Source organism: Ursus maritimus, unplaced genomic scaffold (assembly GCF_017311325.1).
Source record: "Ursus maritimus isolate PB19 unplaced genomic scaffold, ASM1731132v1 scaffold_5, whole genome shotgun sequence".
Taxonomy (NCBI): Eukaryota; Metazoa; Chordata; class Mammalia; order Carnivora; family Ursidae; genus Ursus; species Ursus maritimus.
Genome location: NW_024426663.1, coordinates 15593433 through 15614406, shown reverse-complemented (window position 1 = coordinate 15614406; position 20974 = coordinate 15593433). Strand labels below are relative to the sequence as shown.

General features: G+C 38.2%; 1 protein-coding gene and 1 pseudogene across 2 annotated transcripts in view; one reads left to right on the top strand and one right to left on the bottom strand.

Moving 5' to 3' along the window:
- The window catches only part of KIAA0825 (KIAA0825 ortholog), a 365682-nt gene extending 350451 nt beyond the window's left edge, over window positions 1–15231 (bottom strand). Inside the window, exons 1-2 of one of the 2 annotated variants that reach the window (XM_008700860.1) lie at window positions 14996–15231; window positions 12103–12252 (exon numbers count right to left, since the gene is read on the bottom strand). The gene's annotated coding sequence lies outside the window, so the exon portion shown is untranslated. Of the gene's footprint in view, window positions 1–12102; window positions 12253–14275; window positions 14678–14995 lie in introns of those variants that run through there. The other variant, XM_040622093.1, reaches the window with a different exon arrangement.
- A 644-nt stretch (window positions 15232–15875) lies between these two features.
- LOC103672184 lies at window positions 15876–18753 on the top strand (annotated as a pseudogene).
- Window positions 18754–20974: the final 2221 nt, after the last annotated feature.

Here is a 20974-nt window from a genome sequence, read left to right as displayed (position 1 = left end):
TCAACTCAGGTATTCATGTCACTGAGTGGGAGTCATCTTCCACATTTTAACATTCTCTTACTAATCTCATAGCCAAACGATCAGTCTTTTCTGTTATTTCTTATATCCGTTTCCTATTGCTCCTGTGTAGGTTCAAACTTCATCATCCCCTTCTACTTCATTTTCTATCCTACCACCAGAATGATCTTTGTAAAACAGAGACAGGAATTGGTGTTTATAGCAAGACTTTAAGTCTACAGGACTGGGAGAAAAGTCATACTCTTAAGAAAAGAAAAATCAGATGAAGGAGTTAATCTGCAGAGGGAAATTTGGCAAGGAGGGGATCACCCAAACCAGCATATATTTTTAGGAAAAAAAGGTAGTGAAAGTAACTAAAATTATATCATTTTTCAAATTTTATTAACCAATTAAATGGTTTTATCTGTGGACCTACAAAATATTCAAAAACAGTTTTCAAAAATAACATTCTTTCAAAAAAATTCTTATATCTGTGCTCATTAAAGTAAAAAGCCTACAGGACACCTGGGTGGCTCAGTCGGTTAAGTGTCTGCCTTCGGCTAAGGTCAGCCCTGGAATCGAGTTCTGCATTGAGCTCCTTGCTCAGTGGGGAGCCTGCTTCTCCCTCTGCCTGCCCCTTCCCTTGCTTGTGCTCTCTCTCGGACAAATAAATAAATAAAATCTTAAAGAAAAAAAAGCCTATATTATTTCAATATTAAAAATATATGATTCATTTTTATAAGCTTTTTAAAAGATTTATTTATTTTAGAGAGAGAGAGAGTGCATGTGTTGAGGGGAGCAGAGGGAGAGAGAGAGAGAGAGAGAAACTCAAGCAGACTCCTGACCGAGCACAGAGCCCGACTGGGGGCTTGATTCCAATTTAGCCTGAGATCATAACCTGAGTGAAAATCAAGAATCAATGCCTAACTGACTGAGCCACCCAGGCGCCCCCCATTTTCATATATTTTAAACAATTTCTTAGTTGTATCTGTCAGATATTTTTCTGAGGAAAGTATTTTTTTATGATTGTATTATTTTTATATTTTTCCAAATTGTATTTTAGAGTTAGTAAATCTTACTTTTTTATTAACACTGACTTTTTTTAAGATTTATTTATTTGAGAGAGAGCGCACAAGCAAGCAGGTGGGGGGAGGGGCAGACAGAGAGAGAGAATCCTCAAGCAGACTCCTCACAGGGTGCGGAACCCTACATGGGCTTGATTCCACTACCCTGAGATCATGACCCAGCCAAAACCAAGAGCTGGCCGCTTAACCAACTGAGCCCCCCAGGCGCCCCAAGGGTGAGTAAATTTTAAATTGCTGACACCTATATCATCTTCCTTAGGTGTTAAGTTACTTGGTGAGTTTATTCAGTTCATAGCAAATTTTGCTAAAAGAAGAATATCCTCAATTTTAATGTTTAATAATAAAATACATGAATGTTTAACCTAAATATTCTTAAAAGTAGTAGTTTTGTTTTTTTGCCTCTGTGCAGAGTGCCTTTTTTGGACCAATAATTTAAAAAAAGACAAAACTCAAATACTTATAAATTAAATTTCTGAAATTAAAAAAAAAAAAAACTCACCAAATATTTACAACTAAATCTTGTACACTATTTGAGTTCTCATCATTTAATTTGTTCAGTTTCCCCTTTAATTTCACGGGGATACATTTTCAAGGTTTTCCTATATGTGAGCTTTGTTTTCAATAATTTGGTTCCCTAAATGCTTCTTCACATAAAATCATTTTTATTTATTTATTTTTTGCCTACTATTTGTTGAACACTTTCATTAAAGATTTCTAACCAATTCTGAAGAAAGTACAACAAAAATTTTAGAGGATAATTTTACAAGAGTATTTAATATCAGGTGCCTGGGTGGCTCAGTCAGTTAAGCGTCTGCCTTTGGCTCAGGTCATGATCTCTGGGTCCGGGGATCAAGCCCCAAGTTGGGCTTCCTGCTTAGCAGGGAGTCTGCTTCTCCCGCTCCCTCTGCCCTTCCCCCTGCTTGTGCTCACTGTCCTGTGCTCTAATAAATAAATAAAATCTTAAAAAAATATATAATAGGCACTTAAAGTCAATTTATAAAGTACAATAATTCTTCAATGTTTCAAACATTTCTAAAATACAGAAAGAAAAAGTATATACTACCATGCTTACGTTACTTCTGTTTTCTTCAAAAGTAGTCTAATCATAAAAAGTTAAGGCTGTTTATCTTGTGTATGTATAAATATTTATACTTTTTGAAAAGTACATTTCCTATTTAGATTGGTAGATTTTGCAGATTTTGGGGGTGTAATTATGAATTACGTCACCGCAACATATCCCAAGTATAATTCTCTTCATAGGTTCTATTTAAAAATTTTTATGATGTTATGTTCCACCACAACACATTTTTAATATCACCAAGACTAAAAAACTTTATCATGCTACAGTTTGGAATTCAATTTATAATAGTATTCACAATAATGACAAGTATTTTACCTTTTACAGAATGAACTTCTAAATGCTTTACTTTGATTCCATGAATTAGACATGAAACTTACACCATTATTGGAATTAATTCATTTTTTTATTAGAAGTATCCAAGGATACTGATGTAAAACTGCCATTATGTAACTGCTGATAAAGTTCTATTAATGGAGCCGATATAGTAACAGCTATTGATTCACCTTTCATATATGAACAAGAAAACTCATAACCGCAAACAAGAGAAATTAATTTAGAGCAGCCACCTGATCTAATGAAAAGAAACCTTCACAGAGTGGTATATAAATGTACCTTTTGTACCTAAGTATTAAATGTAGCTTTTTCAGGCACAATCTTAAAATATGACCGTGCAAGAGATGTTGATGATTCTTCAACAGATAGAGGTCTTCTTATTTTCATGTGATCAATGATGTCATTATAGCCCCCATTGTGTGAGTTACACATTAATTCATTTCAGCAAGTCAAAGGAAATTCAGTGCTCTGTGTGTGTGTTACCCAACAATAAACAAGTAGTTGTGGATTTATAATGCATGACAAAGACCTCATAGTAATAGAGTTCCAACTTCATTCGCTCTATGGCAAGACTGAACAAAGGCTGGGAAATGTTGTGCAGGCCAAGGGCAAGGGCCCAGGCACAGCACAAGGGGCTGACACAGTAAGTGGCGAGCAGAGGTAGCAGCATGAAGTACTTCTGCCACCAGCATCACCCAAGACCTGAAAAAGTTAGCTATACCTAAGTGCTCACATCAGAGCACTCTCACTTTATCAACACCCTCATGCTGCCCTTGAAAAAGATGTGTTAGCTATTACTATTTCCGGATAGGATCTGGAAAAGGGAAATGGGCTATTGCCAATTTAACCATATGTTAAAATGAGAATTCTGTTTACTACACTGGCATCTCATATGACATGATGTCAGAATGGAGGTCTTCCTAAAACTATGCTTGGTTTAATGACTTGCAACTATTAAGTAATACTTCATTCAAAAATGAAAAATCTGAGGGGCACCTGGGTGGCTCAGTCAGTTAAGCATCTGCCTTCAGCTCAGGTCATGATCCCAGGGTCCTTGGATCAAGCCCATCATCCGGCTCCCTCCTCAGCGGGGAGTCTGCTTCTCCCTCTCCCTTCCCCTGCTGGTGCTTGCTCACGCTCCCTCGCTCTCTAATATATAAATAAAATCTTTAAAAAATAAAAATAGGGGCGCCTGGGTGGCACAGCGGTTAAGCGTCTGCCTTGGCTCAGGGCGTGATCCCGGCGTTATGGGATCGAGCCCCACATCAGGCTCTTCCGCTATGAGCCTGCTTCTTCCTCTCCCACTCCCCGTGCTTGTGTTCCCTCTCTTGCTGGCTGTCTCTATCTCTGTTGAATAAATAAATAAAATCTTTAAAAAAATAAATAAATAAAAATAAAAAATGAAAAATCTGAGACAAATGCTAAGCCAGAGGAAATATGACAAAAGGCAGAACATGAGACTATCTTGGGCAAACTGGATACATGATATGATATCAGAATATGTAATATTTTATTTATTTATTTTTATTTATTTATTTGACAGAGATAGAGACAGCCAGCGAGAGAGGGAACACAAGCAGGCGGAGTGGGAGAGGAAGAAGCAGGCTCATAGCGGAGGAGCCTAATGTGGGGCTCCATTCCCATAACGCCGGGATCACGCCCTGAGCCGAAGGCAGACGCTTAACCGCTGTGCCACCCAGGTGCCCCAGAATATGTAATATTTTAAATAAAAATATAACAAATAAAATGGACCTTATGTATACATAAAAATGATAAGCCAGCTCTGTATGGCATGACGTGAAAAGACTTCCAGAGAACTGTATTATTTAATTAAAAAAATAAGTTGTAGAATATATATACACCATGATACAGTAAAATACTTTTGAAACAAACAAACCATCCCAAATTATCAGGAAGGAAATTCAACAAACTATTACTGCTAATCTGTGGGCAGTGGAACTAAAATGGGACAGGGAATAAGGAAATTTTTACTCTTCTTAACTTCCTATATTTATTTGAACTTCTTATAATGAGCATATCTTAATTTTTACGCAAAAAGCAAAAACAAATTTAAAAAATACAAAAAATATTACAAGACATCATCTAATTTAGTTTTAACTGAGTAGTACAAGTAACGAATGACCTAGAATCCTGCAGTGGGAAGTTCCTTCGAGGCAGATGGAGCTAGAGCAGTCAAGCCACCCAGAAAAAGGAAGATGAAGGCATTAAAAAAGGTGGGAGCCAGTGATCTTCCAAAATCCATAGCTTCACAGGCCCCACAGTTTAAGACATTTAATCTCTCACTATACATAGGTTCAAGCCTTCTCTTATTCTGGGAATGATCCAACAACTAGTGAAGAGAGGACATAGGAAGCCTCAGCCAGACAGTAGCTTGAGAAGTGAAAAATGAGTTTGGCTCCTGCTTATTTCTATCCTCTTCCACAACCTGGGCTCTTACTAACTTGCTTATTACCAGTAATATAATTAGGTCCCCATCTTGAGATTTCTTTGTATGTACTGGGATCCCACTCCTAAACTCCAGCTACAGCTCCCTGCTCCAGGTTCATGAACCACCACCAACAGTGGGCCCTGGTAATTAAAATGATGAGAACATCCCTAGAGCATAAATGCGACTGTTTGGGGGAGCCAGAGTAGAAAACTCATGGATGCAAATAGTGAAAGATAAAACTGAAGACATATGGGGTGCTTGGTTGGCTCAGCATTCAACCCTTAATCTTAAGGTTGTTAGTTCAAGCATAATGTTGGGCCTAGAGCTTACTTAAATCAAATAAAAAAACTGAAGACGTATGCTATGGCCAGATAGGTATGCCAAGGCCTTTTTTCCTCTAGAAAGAAAATATTTGGATTTTATCCTATACAAAACAGTGAGTCAGAATTTTTTGTTTTTGTGTTTGTTTTACTAAGGCAATAATTAACTAATGTTGTATAAAAGTTTTTCAAACAGAGTGTTAAGAAGGCTTGAGATAATGGAGGTAGGAAGATCAATCAGGACAGTTAATTAATCCACATGAGGTGATGATGAATAGGAAGAGGATGAGGCACAAGAAAAAGAAAGATGGCTTTTGAAATGACTTTCCAGAGTATACACTGCTTGCGATTATTGAATGAAGCAGGCAACTACAGTTGAGAGAAAACCAGGCAGGTGTTACATATCCCAGGTATAAACAGGCTTGGATTTTAGACCCAAGTCATCAGAGAAACCAAACAGGACAATGTGAAAATTATAAAGTCACCCTAAAAGAAAGGCAACTTGTGGATGTGTCATTAAAAGCTAGCAAAGAGTAAAAGCCAAGGTGTGGGTCTTCCTGGGGCTTAATAAAACTCAGTGCAGGAAAAACCAATTATGACAGTGGCTAAGAAAAAGAGATGGGCATCATCAGAGGTTCCAACAGTCTTGCTGAAGGCTGTTATAGATATCATCCAGTGGGGCAACCCTCTTGGGTCCCCTCCCTACTCGGGAACTTTGTACTATCATTCTGCTATTGCTCAATAAACCTTGCTTTGCTACACCACACACACACACACACACACACACACACACACACACACACAGAAGCCTAGATATCATCCAGTGCATGTCCATGCTAGCCTTTGAGAAGCCAACTGAAGAGTGGGTTAGTAGTGTGGTCTCCATAAAGTCTTTTGCTGGTTAGGGCCTAAGGACAGAACAAGGTAGTGAGATGAGGCTACATGACAGTTTATGTAGAAAGAGCTAATTATTACAAAGGAAATTCTGAAACTTTAATCTGGATGACAGTTATGAATAGATTTTTTAAAATATAGGAGGTAAATGGTGATAAGAAGGCATGGCAAATGCAGTTTTACACAGATGATTTTGACTCTATTATACAAATGGAAATGTCCAGAATAGGAGGCAATATACGAGGGGAATGCATGAGAAAACGTATTGCTTGTAATGTCACACTGAAGTTAAAAAGACCAGGATTCAGACAGTATCTTTCAAAATTTTTGGATTATGATCCACAGGTTAAAAAGTGCATTCTAATCTCATGCGTATGTGTGCACACACCTATCTTACAAGTTTCATGAAACATTGCTTATCCTTAACGATTACTTTGATATTTCCTATTCTACTCTATTCCTTTTTCTTTCTTCTTTCTGATTTACTTTTTAATGCACCCACAGCCTCTAAATTGATTTAAGCACCTGCATTTTGGCTTAAAGATTTTTAGATTAAAAAGACACACCTATGAGGATTATGTAGAGCCATCCGCAAAAACATGACTAATAAATCTGGAAGAGATGTTTTTTGAGAAAGGGTAAAAAAAAAAAACAAAAAAAAAACTAAGGACTGGCATGGGACCAAGATAGGGTAGGGAGAAAGACCAATGAAGATAAAGAAATTGGAAAAAAAAAAAATAGCATCAAATTCATGTCTTTGCCTTTACTGCAGTGTTTCTCAAAGTCTAGTTCAAGATTAATTGAAGCAGAATTACCCTACCCAATGTTAAAAATTCAAATACCTGGGCCTCATCCCAGGCCTAGTGAAGAGAATTCTCCAGGTGTGGGTCTTAGAATTGGCAATTTAGAAGTTTCCCAGGGCATTCTTTTCACCAACTATTTTTATCTCAGTGCCTTTCACAAATCAGCTTTCAAAATGATACTTACTTTCCAGGAACATGCAATCTCACTTCACACATTAGATATATTCTTGAAAAGTTGTTAAGTGAGTACTTCCCCTAAAGACTATAATGATTAATATCAAAATTACGTTCACCCAGAAGGAAACAAAGAAGCTTCTGGAGCATTTAGTCTTTAAACAAACATTCTTTATCCACTTAATTTTTCTGTATTACTTATGCAAGTGGATAGCCAAATGGGCTTATAATCGTTATCTTTATTCAGTTTAAAAGCACATATATTTAAAAATTCAATATATTAACACATTTCATTTTGATTTTTAACTGATTTTACTTGACTTAACTGGTTAAGTACCACAATTAACTGGCATTTAGCAGAACTCACAGGCAGGAAGTACTTCAGTGAGACACTTTTCAGAAAAATACAAATACTGAAGTTTATGGTTTGAACTCTTAACAGCAAAGATATCGCTTCATGTGGTGAGTTCTGCTAACAAAAATATTTGTCAATTTATTAACACTTGATAACCAAGAAGTATGAGATATGAATCTATCCTATTCTAAGATGGAAATGATAGCTAACAACAATAAACTATAGAAGCTAACATTTATTCACTTGCCTCTCTCATATCAGGCTCTGTTCTAGACTCTCTGCATGGCTTACTCATTTCATCTTGACAGTAATCTTGTGAAGTACCATGTAGCCCTAACTTCCCCAGTGATGAAGCTGAGGTGCAGCGAGCTGTTAGCTTTTCTGAGGTCCCACGAAACTAGAAATAGGAGCTGAAATAGGCAGCCAGTCTCTAGAGTTTGTACTCAGCGTTTTACAAAGTGATCGTAAGAAAGTCTCAGGCCTTGAAAAAGTTAGCTGCTTTGTGGGAAGAAAGACTCCCTGCTGTTTACACTCTGGAATGTTTCCCACACTGTTCTTTCTTTCTTTTCTTTCTTTCTTTTGAGAGGGAGAGAGAGAGAGAGAGAGGGAGAAAGAGAATCTTAAGCAGGCTTCATGCCCAGCTGGAGCTGGAGCCTGACATGGGGCTCAGTCTCACAAAAGTGGGATCATGACCTGAGCCAAAATCAAGAGTTGGCTGCTTGGATGTCTGAATGGCTCAGTTGGTAAAGCATCTGCCTTTGGCTCAGGTCATGATTCCAGGGTCCTAGGATCGAGTCCCACATCCGGCTCCCTGCTCAGCAGAGAGCCTGCTTCCCCCTCTGCCTGCCGCTATCCCTGCTTGTGTGCTCTCTCCCTCTCTCTCTGACAAATAAATAAAATCTTAAAAAAAAAAAGAGTTGGATGCTTAACTGACTGAGCCACCTACATGCCCCTCCCCCTATTCTTTACACAACTGATTTCAAGATAACTTAGGTCTACATGGGATCCCTGCTCATATTTACTTATCAGATCTCATTATAATACACTTTATATATGATAGGAATACCCCAAATAGCACAAACATGAGAATTCAGTGTGACACTGTAGAAAAAAATAGAAATCAGTTTAAAAAAATTTATTCTGTATATAAGGGCAGGAGAGAACCATGCTCTCAAATGTAATGAACCAATAACCTAGGAATCTTGTCGTAAGTGTAGATTTTCAGTAGGTCTGGGGTGGAGCCTGAGATTTTACATTTCTAAACAAGTTCCCAGGTAATGGGTCCCTGTGGCCCAGGGACCACATTTTGGGTAGTGAGGGTTTGGTATGCAAGCTTTGGAGTCGCACTGCTGGTGTGTGACTTCTAGCTCCATTACTTACTAGTTTTGCAACCTTCTTGTGAGCCTCTACCACATCTGTAAAATAGCGATATAATTAAAGTGTTGTTATGAGGATTACACGAGAAAATCCATAGATAATATGTACAATAGTTGCTGGCATATAGAAAGCACTCGATAAATATTAACACTTAATATTACAGAAAACTATTAAAAGCATATATTGTAACCCATTAGAAAGTCACTTATAGAACTGACTGATACAGCGGGAACACTAAATAAAATTTCATCATTCTTTCCCAGGCAGTCACTAGAACATCACTGTACATCGAAGGACATAAAATACATAAGTTAGATCCACTACCCAGCTTTATTAAATACATAAATCTGAAACTGCTCTAAATGAATTTGCATGAAGCTGGCTTGGCCTATAATATTTAAAAAGAATATTTTGTTTCTATGCCAGAAACCTTTTTTATATCGCAGGTATACAGTGAGCTCTAATTCATTTATTTGAATAGCTTCCTCTGAATTTTGAAACAGCCATTTTTGTTTAAAACTTTTCATTTTTATCAAATCGAAATCATAACTAGTATTAGTATGAACAATAATCATATTTTTAAAAATCTGCTTAGGAGTGGCTGGCTGGCTCAGTTGGTGGAGCATGCAACTCTTGATCTTGGGCTTTTGAGTTTGAGCCCCAACTGGGGTGTAGAGATTACTTGAAAATAAAACCAAAAAAAAAGGTGGGGGCCATTTGTTATCCTGGGGGGAAAAAAAGTTGTTCAAATAAGGCACTAGTATAGTTTAAATGAATTTAAAGGATTTAGCCCAAACCTTCACAAATATACACATTTTCAAACCACTACACAATGCAGCATAATTCCCTCTTGCTGTTGAAAATGGGCTTAGAAAGAATATTACTTGTCGGAATTGTGATGATTTAATAATGATGTGATATGGGAGGGTCCAGTGGGTAGGAAAAGTAAAGTTCGGACTAGAAGTGAAGATAAAATTTCATAGCATCATCTCAAGTGAAAACTATTAAAAATTTCTAAAATTCAACACTCTTGAAAAATAAAGATAGAGGGAATGGAGTGCAGTACACTAAAAAACAAAGATTAATATTTGCTCAGTCACTGATAAAAACCAGAAAGGGTAAAACCTGGTGGTTCAATCAAGAAGGAGATGAGACATGGGTATTTTAGGTTCCTCAGTATCTTTGAGTCAGCAAGAAAAGATCAATAGGTAATTTGCTTCTCTTTTAATCTTTCGTATCTCTAACAGAGGTGATGAAAAAGACAACTATGGGACAGATTCTAATATGTTTATTTTTCTAAATTAAAACTAGATTCTGCAAAGGGCCACTGGGGTGGCTCAGTCAGCTATGTGTCTGCCTTCGGCCCAGGTCATGAACAGGGAGCCTGTTTCTCCCTTTCCCCTCCTCCCTGCTCATGCTCACATGCTCTCTCTCTCTCTCTCTCTCTCTCTGTCAAATAAATAAATAAAATCTTAAAGAAAAACAAAAACAAAAACAAAACTAGATTCAGCATAGACATTGCAGACCTGAGCTGTGAGATCATGACAGTTAAGAATCCTGGAAAGGAGAGGAATGTGGGTGAATAGATTACTGTTTCCCTCCTCTTTCTCCTTTTGCTATTTCCCTGCAGAATGCTCCTGGTTGCTCCTTTAATGAGCGGTGGGGTACTAGAACATTTTTTAACACACAACACAACATATCAGATTTTACTTTACATTTTACTTTCTGTAACAAGTTTACTTTAAAAAAAGAAGATTTCGCGCCCCCCACCCCTGAAAATCTGCATGGAAGTGTGTTATAAAGGACTACCACATGAAGTTTTAAGGCAGGCTTTACATATACTCAAGTACACTGAACAAGGATTGTTCAAATGAAATAACCATCAGGGTTAACTTGTACTTTTAGTGAAAAAAATATCAAGCATGGGAATTGTGATTTTCAACATCTGGAGAGGTGATAAACAACATGATCCAATGGTTAGGATGAGAGGCACAAGACGAACAGGTTATGAACAGAATTACATCAATATCTCATGCCTTGTTGCTTCAGTGAATACTGGTCTGAATCAAATTCCTGAAAAACCAGAAATTTACGAAAATGCCTGAGCTAACTTTTCCGCTCACGGGGCAGGTATTACCTGTCTTTCCACAGCAGAGAAGCAAGGAATTCCACTTCAGTGTGACCTATTTCTGCCTCTTAGATTTATCATATGCATTTTTTAATGACCCAACCAAAGGAAATGTAGAAACCTATTTGAAAAGCTGATGTTAAGGTTGTGACACCAACCAAAACAACAAGAGAATTTAAAGTTAAAATGACACACAATCCCCGAATGAGTCTGTTGCACTCCTAATTTAAAAAAAAACAGTTTCTGTGCGAATACAGTGATGGCATGTCAGTGTCTGCTTTGAAACTCCTGAATTTTGTCATTTGGTGTTTGTGTCACAACCTTAATATTATTTAAATATACTTTTTAATATCTATTATTTAAAAAAAATCTTTGAATTGAAGATACTCCTAAAGCTTTGAAGAAGCCAACCTCAAAGCGCTGCATTCCTAGCATGCCACTTTATTAGAAGTGGTGCATAAAACATCTGCTGTTGACAAATCTAATTCATTAAAAGGTGAGATGGATGCATTTTAAAATAACTGGCTGGCATCATTATCTGCAGCACCTTTTATAAATTATTCCTCTTTTCCCTTTAGACTGAACTTGTCACAGTTCCCTTTCAGAGTCTGAATGTTATGCCTTATAGTCAATGCTTTCAACATGTTTAGACAAGTCATAAGTTAAACAAGCAGGGGTACTTTATTTTCTAGAAATGAGAAAGAGGAGCAGAAATACTTAGATTATTTCATTCGATTCATTGATTTTTAACTAAAGACAAGCAAAGTCGGTTAGTGGTGGTTTTATCTCACACAAAGGATTTAAAAATAAAACTATACTGTTTGGGTAGAAGGCAGAATTTCAAAGAAAGGTACATAAAAAGAGATGCTGGCAGCCCTGCTGCACTGTTGTGCAGAAGACTTAGTTTAAAATTGAATTGTGCTTCCCCTGACAGTGGAGATCAGGTCCATCATAAGGCTGACAGCTGGCTGGCACAGTAACTTCCTCAAGGAAAATGCTAACTGTATTTCTCTTGGAGGCCAAAGGCATAGAATTATAGAAGCCTTCAAGGAGACCAAGCAGGCAGAGAACAAATTATTCAAAATATAAAGAAAAACATTTCTTACCTAATTTTGTTTCAGAAGACTCAAAGAATGAGCTGGTCTTCTAATCCCAAATAAGTGGAAAATTATTTCCTTCCAAGTGGTCAGTAAAAGAGCTGCTCTTTCTTTATTATCTTCAGCTGAGTTTTTTTCCCCAACAGATACAAAATATACCTATAAAATAATTAGATAAAACTTAACACTGTCACAATGGAGGGGGTATAGTCACATTACTTGTCTACATTGGTAGTGACAGTGCTATCATTAAGTTCTGACATACAGGCATGAGTCGAGAGTTGCTGGAAATATATAAAGACATGCTAAAGTTGGGGTATCTAAGAAAAGCTTATTAACAAGATGATCCATAGATTATAGGCACATGAATAACAGAGGCACCTAGGAAAATGTACATTCAAAACATTCCTTTCCTTTCCACCGATTTTTCCAACGTTCCTGAATAAATGTAGATTATACACAGTAAAGGAGGGATGCAGCACATAAAACAAGCAATGCCTTTCGATACAATTCCTTTTTTCCTGTTTAGTTACCAGTTTAGTTTCCAGGATAGTTTACTAAAACCAGTTTTTTTCTCACTCTTCTGGATTATCTGGTTAAAATAGATTCTGATTCTATTTAGTTGATTCTATTTTAGTCTGATCTATTTCTAGCTGATCAGTGGTTGGAGCCTGGGATTCTGTATTTCTAAGAAGCTTTTAGGTAATGCCACCAATACTGTGGAGCCATGGACCACACTTTCGGCAGTCTATTTGTCTTTCCCTCCATCACAGTACACTCTTGCTATTCTTGACGACTGGCCCTTTGTCTTTCCATATAATTTTAGAATCTACTGCCAAGTATTCCCCCTTCACCATCAAAATGCGACAGGAATTTGAGACCGTGTTGATTAAATTGAGCATCTGTAAAACGTTGAGTTTTGCAAGCTATGCGTGTGGTGTATCATTCCACTTACTGAGTTCTTATTGTCACACAATCATGCCTTACTATGTTCCCCATGGGAGTTTCACATATCTGTTGTTATGTTAGATGTATTCCTAGGGACTTCATATTTTCGATGTTAGCATAAACAGTATCTCTTTGCAAAAGCATTTTAATTTTTTGTTTAAATATGTATTTGTATAATTTTTGTATACTGATATTCTTATCCAGGATATTTGCCAAACTCTTATTCTTATATTTTTTCTTTAGTTTTACATCATGTACAAATAGAGTTTTACTTCTTTGTTTCAAAACCTATGCTTTTAATTCTTTATGTTGTCTTACAAAAAGAAAAAAGTTAAACAATAAATGAATTATTTAATAGAAAAGACTCTTGTTATCTTTAATCAGCAAAACTGATCTCTTGGTTAGGCCTCCATTGACTAGAAAACCACTATGAAGAAGCTTCCAAATATTTCTTTTGACATTTCTTTTTTTTTTTTTTTTAAGATTTTATTTATTTATTTGACAGAGAGACAGCCAGCGGGAGAGGGAACACAAGCAGGGGGAGTGGGAGAGGAAGAAGCAAGCTCCCAGCAGAGGAGCCCAATGTGGGGCTCGATCCCAGATCGCCGGGATCACGCCCTGAGCCGAAGGCAGACGCCCAATGACTGCGCTACCCAGGCGCCCCTCTTTTGACATTTCTTGATTGTCCTCAGACTTCTTGCCTTTCTCTTGTGGTTAATACGCAAGCGCGTACATGTTACTAACATCCACTAACTCAAACCGACTTCTAGTCGTTATTTCATCAGAAATACCCTCATAGTCAACTTGGCCATTCTGGGAACTGAACTTGAACAAAGGGGAAACAGGAATTATAAAGGGAGAAATGGCTCAGTTCCACCCAAGAACTAAGATGAAGATGCCAAGCTAGGATGCCACTAGAGAGATACACCATGTCATCCACACTTCATAGCTAAAATCACAGGGTTTCTTGGAAAACCCATGAATAACTGAAATCGCCTTTTTGATGATGATGCCGGTCTGCTCCAAAGATTTCCTGCTTCACAAACTGTCAATGTTGTTATCATTGGTTACCTGAGGAAAGGTAAATGGCATGATGGCAAGGATGGAGAAAAGGGTAAAGAAAGAGGAGGTAGTAACTAAAATGTAATAACCACTGTAATCATGAAAACACAACAAACTGCTTCTTTAAAAATGTGCTCATGTACCACTACAAACAGTAATTACGAAGACTTACAGCAATGCAGAAATGCTGAAATGGTGAAGTGAAAACAGGACCCAAGAGAGCATGCATGCATTCTATTGCAACTGTTTAAAAATATGTGGACATGGGGTGCCTAGCTGGCTCCATCCGTGAAGCGTGCGACTCTTGATATTGGGGTCCTGAGTTTGAGTTCCACGTTGGGGTAGAGTTTACTTTAAAAAAATTTAAAAATATGTGGACATTATTTTTGGTTAGGAAGATCAATCAGCATGCATTTTCCCTCCCCCCTCCACCAGAGGCGCCCTTAAAAGATAGTAAAGGTATGTGTCGGTTGGGGGAGAGGATGTAAACCATTACAATGAAGAGATTGAGAAAGTCACCATTACAAATGTACACAAAGTAACAGATGGAAGAGCATTCATGGAAAAAAGACAGTAGGAAAAGTCAAACTCTAGAACGTGTGCTGCAGTTAAAGGAATGACCTGATATCCCTGACAGAAACGTGGAGTAAGAAGTGAAGCTAAAATACCCTGAATTTCCCTCTCCTACCTTTTTGTACAAGCAACTATGTACTTTGTCTTTCATAGTTAAATATCTGACTGTGAATAAGAAAAAAAAAATAAGTAGATGGGATAAGTGCTGTGTTTGAAGAAATGAATTAACAGTCTGGAAAACGAGGAAAGGCAGTATGGGTATGGATGCCCCCAGTGAAAAGCTGCCCTCATTCAGGCCTTTAGCTGACGTCCAGCATACCTGAATTTCTCTTTTCTCGTATGAATGCACAGCCAAGAACCACTGGGCATCTGAAGAACATCTTCTTTTTGTTTCCACACTGGAGATCAATATAAAACAAAATTTACCCCAAGAAAAACAGACACAAAAGTAATTAATAGAACATGTAAATTTTCCATCACTGTCAGAGAGTAAAGAAAAACAATGTATAGGGGCGCCTGGGTAGCGCAGTCGTTAAGCGTCTGCCTTCGGCTCAGGGCGTGATCCTGGCGTTTCGGGATCGAGTCCCACATCGGGCTCCTCGGCTGGGAGCCTGCTTCTTCCTCTCCCTCTCCCCTGCTGTGTTCCCTCTCTCGCTGGCTGTCTCTCTGTCACATAAATAAATAAAATCTTTAAAAAAAAAAAAAAGAAAGAAAAACAATGTATACATAATACAAAACCAGAAGTAGGACTTCCAGCTACGACTGAGTGCAAACAGCAAATATTCTTCAAAAAGAAACTAAAGAGCCAGACAAAATTAACAAATACAATCATTTCAGTGCTCTGGAAATTGACCAAAGGGATATAACAATTTGAGAAGCATGCTTATTTGGAAGACTGTTAAACTTCAGATAAGAACACTGGGACCCCGTCACATTCTGGTCTGGCCTCTCTCATCAACATCAACCACCAATTCAGTCAGTACAGAGGTTCTTCCAGGGTGGGGAACATCATTAAGACTGGAAACATCTGGGGACACCTGGGTGGCTCAGTTGGTTAAGTGTTTGCCTTCAGGGTTGTAGAATCGAGCCCCGCATCAGGCCCCCTGCTCAGCAGGGAGCCCACTTCTCCCTCTCCCTCTGCCTGCTGCTGCCCTTGCTTGTGCTCTCTCTCAAAGGAATAAATAAAATCTAAAAAAAAAAAAAAAAAAAAAAGACTTGGAAACATCTTTGCTGAAGTCAAAGGGGGTAACTTGAACTTTAGTGGCGGGTTATGCTCACCTCCAACAGTGTTTCAGTGGAAGTGAGGATCTTAGAAATCAGCAAGCAGGGAGAGGAAACAGCTCCATTAGTCCAAGGTCATGGTCATAATTGGGGCAGACATATTCTTGGCTAAGGTTGAGAAAATGTGCAATGGATACCAGAGAGAAACAAGCTAGTCATGTATTCCTTAGGTCAAATAATTACATACATAGAGCAAATGTGAATGTGTTAGTTGGATATTTGAATAGTCTCCTATCAAAAACTGATAGAAGAGAAAATCAGCAAGAGTATTAGAAAATATTATTCACCTATTCAACATAACTCTCATATAGCCGTGCGATGATAGCACAATACACATTTTTTTCAAATGCCAAAAAATATTTTCTAAAATAGACCACATACCAGGTCATAAAATAAGTCTCAATAAATTTTAAATAAGATCATAAAAAGTATGTTCTATGAGTAGAACAGAATTAGAAATCAATAAATGAAAGAAATCTTGGAAAATCCTCAACATTTGGAAGTTAAAGAATACACTTCTAAATAAGTCAAAAAAGAAATCACAGGGATTAAAAAAATTTGTTACTGAATGATGGTCAAAACACAACATGTCACATTTTATGGGATATACAGAAAGCAGTGTATAGGGCACTGTAGCGTGGGCAGGCTCAGCTTGCGGGTTGGCGCCAGTGCCGGAGGGGGTGCAGCTCGTTTCCTCCCTACCCCATCCCCCTCCCCCTCAGGTGCGAGGCCCACCCATCCACCGACCAGGCCCACCTGGCACAACTATACCCTGTGGCTTGAGCCCAGAGTGGCTCTGGGCACCCCAGAAGACCCCCCATCATGGGCAGCCAGAGCTCCAGAGCTCCATGGGGCAACGTTACCACCAAGGAGGCAGCAGGCATTCCTCAGCTAAGGCCAAAGGACAGGAGAATGGCCAGGTGAAAAGCAGTGGAGACTTATACCCCAAGGGTGAAGGGTAGTGGCCCCCTGTGAACAGAACAGAGGAGGCGGCAGGGGCTACTGGCGATGCCATCAAGCCAGCACCGCCTAGCCAGGGCGCTGAAGTCAAGGGGGATGCCCCAGCCAAGAAGACCCCCAAAAAGAAGAAGAAATTCTCTTTCAAGAAGACTTTCAAATTGAGTGGACTGTCCTTCAAGAGAAATCTGAAGGAGGGTGGGGATAATTCATCTGCTTCCTCATCCACAGACAAAGAGCAGGTGCAGGGGGAGATCAGTGCCTGCAGCGAGGAAGGCACAGCCCAGGAAGGGAAGGCTGTTGTCCCCCCTGAGAGCCAGGAGCCCCAGGCCAAGGGGGTAGAGGCTAGTGCTGCCTCCAAGAGAGGGGACACAGAAGAGGCAGGACCCCAGGCTGCAGAGCCATCCACTCCCTCGGTGCAGGAGAGTGCCCTATACCTGCCAGCGAGCAGAATGAGTAGCTGGGTGAGGGCAAGTGAGGGATCTGTAAGCAGCAAAAACTGCGCTGCCCTTGTGAGGTCACCGCCTGGACCTGGTGTCCTGGCTGCCTTCTGTGCCCAAAAAGGAAGGGGCTGTTGCCCCCTCCCAGCCACGTGCACTCTCCTTTTCCCTTCTGTGGATTCTCCCATCATCCATCAGGCCTTCCTCTTAAGACCAGTTAAAGATGGTCCCTTGCAGTTTTCCAAGTTAGGTTAGTGATGTGAAATGCTCCTGCCCCTGGCCCTATCTCTCCTGTCCCTCCCCCTGCAGAAGGCAATTTTCTTCCCCAATTCTTTTCCAAGTAGGTTTTATTTACTCTACTCCCCAAATCCCTGAGCCAAATGTGGGGTGCCTACACTCCCAAACCCTAAGTGTCCAGCCTTCCGCCCTGTTGAGTTTTAAGTCTCTTGTGCTGTGCCTAATGGCACCTGGGCTTGGGAGGACACTGCCGCTGTCTACGTTTTTATAAATGTCTTACTCAAGTTCAAACCTCGGAAAAAAAAAAAAAAAGCAGTGTAGAAAGGCAACACAGAAGACTACAGCAAAAATAAGTGAAACAGAAAAGAGAAAAGCAACAGATAAAGTCAAAAGTTGGTTCTTTGAAAAGATCAATAAAATTGCCAACTGTTACCAAGACTGATCAAGAATTAAAAAACAAAACAAAACAGAACAGAACAAAAAACAGGGGCACCTGGGTAGCTCAGTGAGTTAAATGACTGACTCTTGATTTCGGCTCAGGTCATAACCTCAGGGCTGTGAGATCATCAAGTCCCACATAAGCTCCACAATCAGCAGGGAGTCTGCTTGAAGATTCTCTCCCTCTCCCTCTGCCCCTCCTCTCACTCGTGCAGACTCTCTTTCTCTCTAAAATAAATAAATCTTTTTAAAGAAAGAAGAAAGACACAAACTACCAAAATAGCAAATGAAAATGTCACTACTGACCCACAGAAATCAAAAGGATTGTAAGACAACAAAATGAATAATTTTATGCTAACAAATTAGACACAAAGATGAAATAGACACATTATTAGAAAGACATAAATGACCAAAACTGACTTAAGAAGTAATGTGAAAATTGAATAGACCTAAAACAAGTAAAGACAATGAAATAATCATTCAAAATCTCCCCACAAGGAAAAGCAAAGTCCCAAAGGCTTCAATGGTAGATTCTATGAAATAAAAAAAAATGAAATAATACAACATTTCACAGACTCTTTCAGAAAACAAAGGAAAGAAATCTTCCTCATTCTATAATGGCGGTATTACCCTAACAAAGCCAAACGGATACATCACAAGAAAATAAAACTACAGACTAAAAACCTATATTGAAAAAGATCTAAAATCAATACCTTAACCCTCAACCTTCAGAAAATAGAAAAAGAGCAAGCTAAACACAAAGCAAGCAGAAGGAAACAATAAAGATTCGATTTGAAGTAAATAAAAAGAGAAGAGAAAAACAACAGAGAAAAATCAATGAAACTGAAGTTGAATCTTTGAAAAGGTGAACAAAGTTAACAAACCTTTAGCTAGACTGACTCCCTCCCAAAAAGAGGGATGATTTAAATTATTAAAATTAGGAATGAAAGCGGGGACATTACTAACATTAGAAAAATAGATTATAAAAGGATACTATAAACAACTGTATATCATTAAATTATATAATGTAGACGAAATAGACAAACTCCTAGAAAGACACCAAGTACTGAAATGACTGAAAATTAAAAAAAAAAAAAATTATGCATAGATCTATAACAAAGAGACCGAAAATAATCAGAAACCTTACCCCAAAGAGAAGCCTAGGGCCAGGTGGTTTCATAGGTGAATTCTACCAAATATTTAAAGAAGAATTAACATCAATCCTTCACAAATTCTTCCGAAAAATAGAAGAGGAGAGAACACTTCCCAACTCATTCTCTCATGCCAGTATTACCCAGATACCAAAACTAGACAAAAGCATTACAAGAAAACTATAAACCAATAGCCATTACGAATATAGAGGCAAAAACACTAAACAAAATAGAGCCAACTGAATCCAACAAGATGTGAAAAGAATTATACACCACGACTAAGTAAGATTCATCACAGGAATGTAAGGTTGAATCAACACAAGAAAATGAATCAATGTAATACACTTTATTAACAGAATAAAGAATAAAAACTACATGATGCTCTGAATAGATGGAAAGAAGAATGTGTCGAATCCAGTACCCTTTCATGGTGAAAGACACTCCACAAACGAGGACTAGAACCCTCAGTTGACCTTATACTTAATGGTAAAAGGCTGAAAGCTTTCCCCTTAACATCAGGAATAAGACAAGAAGATCCATTTTTAACTCTTCTATTCAACACTGTACTGGAAGTTCTAGTCAGGGCAATTAGGCAAGAAAAGTAAATAAAAGGCATCCAGATTTGAAGGGAAGAAGTAAAACTATCCTCACTTACAGATGACGTGATCTCGTACGTAGAAACCCTAAGGAATTAAAAAAAAAAAAACCCAAAAATCAAAAGTATTGGAGCTAACAAATACATTCAACAAAGTCTGGAAGACATCTGACTAATAAATGAAAATCAACTGTATTTCTATATGCTAGCACTGAAGTGAAATGAATTTGAAAAAGTTAGGAGAACAACTCCATTTACAACAGCAACAAGTAGAAGGAAATACTTTGGAAAAATTTAACAAAAGGGGCACAAGACATTCATTTCGAAGTACAAAACCTCGTTTCAAAAAACTGACTTAGACCTAAATAAATGAAAAGTCCATGTCTTATGGACTGAAAAATATAATAATTTTTTTCTAAAGATTTTATTTATTTATTTGACAGAGAGACAGTGAGGGAGGGAACACAAGCAAGGGCAGTGTAAGAGGGAGAAGTAGGCTTCCTGCTGAGCAGGGAGCCCAACAAAGGCCTGGACCCCAGGACCCTGGGATCATGCCCTGAGCCGAAGGCAGACGCCCAACAGCTGAGCCACCCAGGTGCTCCAGAAAGATATAATAATGTTAAAGTGGCAATACCTCTCAAATGAATGTACCGAATGAATGCAATATCTATCAAAATCTCAGCTGCTTATCTTGCAGAAATTAACAAACTGATCTTAAAATTCATACGGAAATGCAAGGGACCCAGAATAGCAAAAACAATCTTGAAAAAAAACAAAGAGAACTCATATATCCCATTTTTCCAAGCTTACTACAGAATTTCAGTAATCAAGGCTGTGTGATAGGATAGGCTTAAGGATAGATATATAATCAATGGAATAGAATTTATAGTCCAGTAATAAACCCATACATGTCCAGTTCATTTTTTATGAGAATTTCAAGAAAATTCAATAGGTAAAGGTAAGTCTTTTCAAGAAATGTTGGTGAGACAACTGAATACCAGCATGCAAAAGAACTGTCAGACTCCTCCATCACAAGATATACAAAAATTAACTCAAAATTGATCAAACACCTAAATATAAGCACTGAAGTATAGAAAATTTTTTTTTAAAAATCACTGGTAAAACTCTCCTTGACCTTAGGTTAGGCAATGGTTTCTTAAATAAAACACCAAAAGCATAATCAACAAAAGAAAAAAAAA